We start from the raw sequence: 5243 nt of genomic DNA on the forward strand, positions 1-5243 counted from the left end.
TTAGAATGAAGAGCTTCCATTCACAAAACCACAGAAAAACTTACATTTTAAAATTGGGATAATTCTAGAATTTCTAAACACTTATTGGGAGTATTCAGGTTTATCTATGTGTCATCCAGAAAGCCAACCACAACACTGAAAGCTTTGCTGGGTTCAGCAGACGCTGTGACCATCTTTCACTGTTCACCAATTAGCAGCGGCTCAAGTTTCTACTTTACTGTTATGTTTCAGAGTATAGGTTCTGACCACTAACTATGCATTTTTCTGCTGCTCTTAGCTGGTGCACTTGTACATACTAGAGAGGGAAAAAAGGGTTGATGGAACGTCGAGTTTTGCATCCATTCATCCCTTCTCTTCTGGGCCAGTCCTGGTGACCACATGGAGTCGTGCAGGAGCTCCAGACCTGGGAGCCTCTCAGCGCTTCCTCAGACTCAGGTCGCTATCAGTCACCAATGTTGACAAAGACGTACTTTCTGACGCATCATCTTTCCTAAGATTCAGAAATGGCGCATCATCCTTCCTAAGATTCAGAAATGACTCTGGAGTTATTTGAAGGGTCTCTCTCTCAAGCCTTTGTTTCAACAGCTTTTCAATGCCTTTCTTCATGACTACCGCCATTTCAGTTACCTGGTCAGCTCATTCTGATTCGCTTCCAAAGGGCTTCCTCTTCAGTCCATGCTGAGGTGCTTCAAGGGTGTGTCGAGTTGCATCAAGGAAGAATCCTTCACAAGACATTATGAGGCGCTATGTCAATCTTAGAGTGCTGTTCTTTTAACTTCGTTGTTATACCTGGATTGTCTTTTTTGTTAGCCTTTAGCAATCTAAGTATTTGCTCTCAATACTTGTTCATTATTAGTTCCAAAGCAGACTGGTGTTCTTACAAGGATGTACGCAGTTCTTTGTTCTCCTGCAAGTCTCTAATCTGTTTTCTTGCTGGATCCCCATGAACAGGGTGGACCAAGGCCCATGCCTTGCAACTTCACTGAGTTCTCGAATTTCCTCGGGAACTGCTTCATCGCTTCCACACGCTTGTTGAGAGCTGCGGTTTGAGAGATTCGGCTGCATCATCATGATCTCTCAGTGTTTCCACAACGGCTCTAGCATCAGCAAGTCCCTTCTCTCTTTTCTCAGTTCTGGAAATGAAGCCGGCTCCTGGACTCGCCCACACGAGCTTTATTCCACTCACTTGGCCTCGGTCTACCATAGCGGTCAGAGGAGGTGACAAGGACGCACAGCCTCTGTCAGGCAAGACCGTCACACCCGAGGGCCAGCCTCGGGGCCTTTGCTCCAAAGACCGCTGCACCGAGGCTCAGGAGCCCATCCCCCGCCTGAGAAGACCCTCTGCTCACCGCAGCGGACCAGCTCTCCCTGAGCACTGTATCTCGCCCGAAATTTCTTATATTTAAGGCACTTTCAATGTGGTCTAAATAGTCTGTTATTCATTTTTATAGAAATTCACAAACCATAAAATTCGCTCTTTTAAAGTATGCAATTCAGAGTTGAGCCATATGTTTATAAAGTAGCACTCACCATAGCACATCCCTTAGAAGCACTCCCCTACCCTTTCTCCCCAGATGTTGGTGACCACTGATCTCTATGGATTTGCCTCTTCTGGACCCTTCTTATGGACATTATTATACAATATGTGACTTTTGTGTCTTTTTTGTTGTTGTTGTTCCTTTAGCAATTCAATAATTTTGATTTCAAAACCATTTAGTTAGGGTTCCTAAGAGATGCGAGCAAATGTTTACTCTAGCGAGGACACCAACAGCGAACCAAAGTAACCAATCCATCCAAGTCCCACTAGGTGAACTTACTTACAGGAATATGAGTAAAGGGTTACTTACAGAAAGGTGGGTGACCCCAGAACTCAGCTGCATGACCAAAAAGTCCCTCTCCAACATGGATGATTTCCTCCCAAAAGCCATATCAATTAAGTTCCCCTTCAACTGAACTTGGATCTCCTACATACTCCAGCATCCCTCAAGATCACATGCAGCTGGGAGCAGGAGGGAGTGGATGGCTGGAGGCCTAAGTGAGGGCTCAGTGCCACCAACACGCCCCTCCTACTGTGAAGTATTGGCATAGCTAACTATGACTGGTTTACTCTGCTTCCTTCATTTCCAACTGGCTGGTGTGTTCATTTCCACGGTCGCTGCTGCTGCCAGCCATCCTCCACTGATATCAGAAGCAGATTCTTCAGCCTTCTGATGTGGACTGAAGACCAGCATCTCTCCAGGAGTCCTCCAGGCCTTCTGTATTGGTTTGGGACTGCTGGGCATCTCAGCCTCTCTAGTGTGTGGACAGTCATGGTGGGAATATCCAGAATCATACTGTGTAAGCCAATATCACAAATCCCCTTTTAATAATACTCATTCCATTGGTTCTGTTCCTCTAGAGAACCCTGACTGATAGACTGACTGTTCAATAAAGACCATGAAGGTACTGCAGTGTACTAGACACATGATTTCAGTCAAGCTACTTACTCAGTCATGGTATCAAGCCAATTATTTGCCCCTTTCTTGTGATAATATCTACCAATCCACTTAGCTGAAAATCATCCAAAATTACCCCCATAAGGTCAAGTAATAAGGATCATAAAGCTAATTACAGAGGTGCCTCTCCACCCCGTGCATGTTGACAATACACAATACACATAACTCTAAGAACATAGACTTTTTTATTCTTAAGGTAGTTTGCATGCAGTAAATAATCACAACACTTGGCACTTATTAGGCATTCAATAATTTATTGGGTGAATAAAGTTGAATACTAGAAATAAGCCACAGCTAAAATTGTCAGCTAGCTGCCTAACAGGGGAAAAAGACATATGTTGTGGAAAGTTGACTCAAAAATTAAAAATAACGTCATTCTGAAGGTAGTGGCAGAAATCACGTTCCTGAGATCCTGAGATCATCATTCTGTAGGGTACAACACACGCTCACTGCCATAAACCCTGGTTGAAAAAATCAGCCTTGAGGCCAGGATGCCAGGTTAGATGCTAGAGTGGCCAGGAGAACTTGGGCGAGAAGCTTAACCTTATCTATAAAGTCTGACTCATAGGGCTGTGCAAATTCAGTGAGAGAGTTTAGAATGGTAGGCACATAACAAAAAAACCTCCATAAAGGTTAGTTACAAACAAAGACATTACATCATCATGAAAAGATTAGACTCATTCAGGGTAAATGGAGTAATAAGGTAGGGAAGTGAATATAAGTGCACAGAAAAACTTTCTCCCAAACTTATTAAAGCAAAAAATAGTGTTACTTTAGTACCGTAGTAACTGTTTAAGATTCACACAAAGCCCTCCATTGATGGGCATATCCTTGTAGCTCAGCATGGAGTTCTGTGAGCAGTAGAACCAGGCCACTTGTACTCGAGCTCTGGCAGTCTCTGGCTGTGTAGCATTGACCACATCACTTCAGTTTTCCCATCCGTAAAGTTAAGATCATAGAATGTTATCAAAACTGGATTACAACATTCATGAATATGAGATACACTTCCCTTTGTGAGTTTCTTCCTCAAAAATTTTTTTTTAAATCAGACTTTACAACTGCATTAGTGCAAAGACAAATACAATCTGGCTGGAATCATGATTATATATTCATTATGATAATTATATTCAATTTTTTTTCTCGTGATTTTGAAAGAGAATAAAAATTTTTTTGTGGACCCAAGGCATTGTACCTCCTAGAAAAGTTGGCCCAGATGATTACAAATGCCAAATTAATTGGTGTTTGTAAAGCACTTGGAACAGTGCCTGGCATGATAGTAGGCACTCACTCTATGAGAATTTGTTAAATAAACAAGAATTCAAAGCAGCAGATGTACCAGATGTTGCTTCCTTCCAAACTCCTTCCCACTTCCCCTGCCATTCTGAGAAGCAAAAAATTTCCTCCCACTAACCTGAGACTCTAAAGGCTTCAAAAGAATAAATCAAGGGCATCAATTATATTTAATTAAATTCCATTTTGTTAAAAATAAGTGCAAGTGCCAGGGATTATTTGCACCTCTCTTCAGAGGCTCTGAAAAAAGTGCTGCTGAAGATCCTTGCATTTCAAAAGGAGAGGGTTTATTGTCTGGCTTCCAGGCTTCATTATCTAGAGCAATGGCTTGCATCAGTATCTAAGCTGAGAGAATGATATATGCTCACATATATACATATGTATCCCTTTGAAGAGTTAAAAAACAAAAAAAAATTAGTCTTATGTATAGTTTTCAAAACTTACATTCATGGGGCTGGAGAAATGACTCAGCGGTTAAGAGCACAGATTGCTCTTGCAGAGGACGCAGTTTCGATTCCCAGCACCCACATGGCAGCTAACAACTGTCTGTAAATCCAGCTCCAGGGGATCCAATTCTCTCTTCTGTCCTCCATAGGCACTGCATGATATGGGTGCACTTACACACATGCAGGCATAACACTCAATACATAAAATAAAAATAAATAAATAAAAGCTTTGCAAAACTTGGCCAGTTGTGGCCTTCTGTGTGTATCATACTCTGTTATATAAGGAAGTTCCATTGGTGAGAGTTGAGGTATGCACTAGTTTTTCTCTCTACCCCTTGTTCTGCCTTGTTCCATGGGCCTTAGGTGTAGAAGTTCAACTGTAGATATGTCACGTAGGACTGGGCATCTCTCAGATGTATATTCTCTGTGTCTGAGCACTTGTGGGATTCTGAAGTAACTGCCATCTGTTGCAAAAAGAAGCTTTTCTGATGAATGCTGTACAATATGCTTGTCTATAAATATAAGGACCCGTATTTAGCGTATAGTAAGAAATTTCATGTGTCTAGAGCTATGACAGAGAGAGGGTTTTCTCTGGGATCTATGTCTTCTCTAGTCATGTGTATTTGTCTGTGTTTACAGTGTCACCCATGAGTTCCCTCCCACTGAAAGGGCTTTAAGTTCAATTAGATAGCTGTTGATTACCCCCCAGATAACAGTGCCTCTACTTTACCAATAGAGGTAGTTTGCCATGCCAATCATCATGGTTATTAGGTTTTAGGACTGGGCTGGACCATTGATAGATTTTCTCCCTTAGCAGCTTACATAGTATCATCTAGTATTATGAGAGCTAAACTTCAGGTAGAAGGCTTCCAGGTCAGTTCCTCCTCCATTGCTCCAAATCCTGTATCTGAAGTATGTCCTGTCTTCAGCAATAGAGGCTTATCTACCAGTTCTGGGAGATAACCAGGAGCTTTGACAATAGCTGTGTTTGTGTTCCTTGCCAAATAGCCCC

General features: G+C 42.1%; 1 pseudogene; it reads right to left on the minus strand.

Moving 5' to 3' along the window:
- Positions 1 to 414: 414 nt before the first annotated feature.
- LOC103731270 lies at positions 415 to 1204 on the minus strand (annotated as a pseudogene).
- Between the last annotated feature and the right edge of the window lie 4039 nt (positions 1205 to 5243).

The sequence above is a fragment of the Nannospalax galili genome, unplaced genomic scaffold, assembly GCF_000622305.1.
Source record: "Nannospalax galili isolate Female #2095 unplaced genomic scaffold, S.galili_v1.0 scaffold494, whole genome shotgun sequence".
Classification (NCBI taxonomy): domain Eukaryota; kingdom Metazoa; phylum Chordata; class Mammalia; order Rodentia; family Spalacidae; genus Nannospalax; species Nannospalax galili.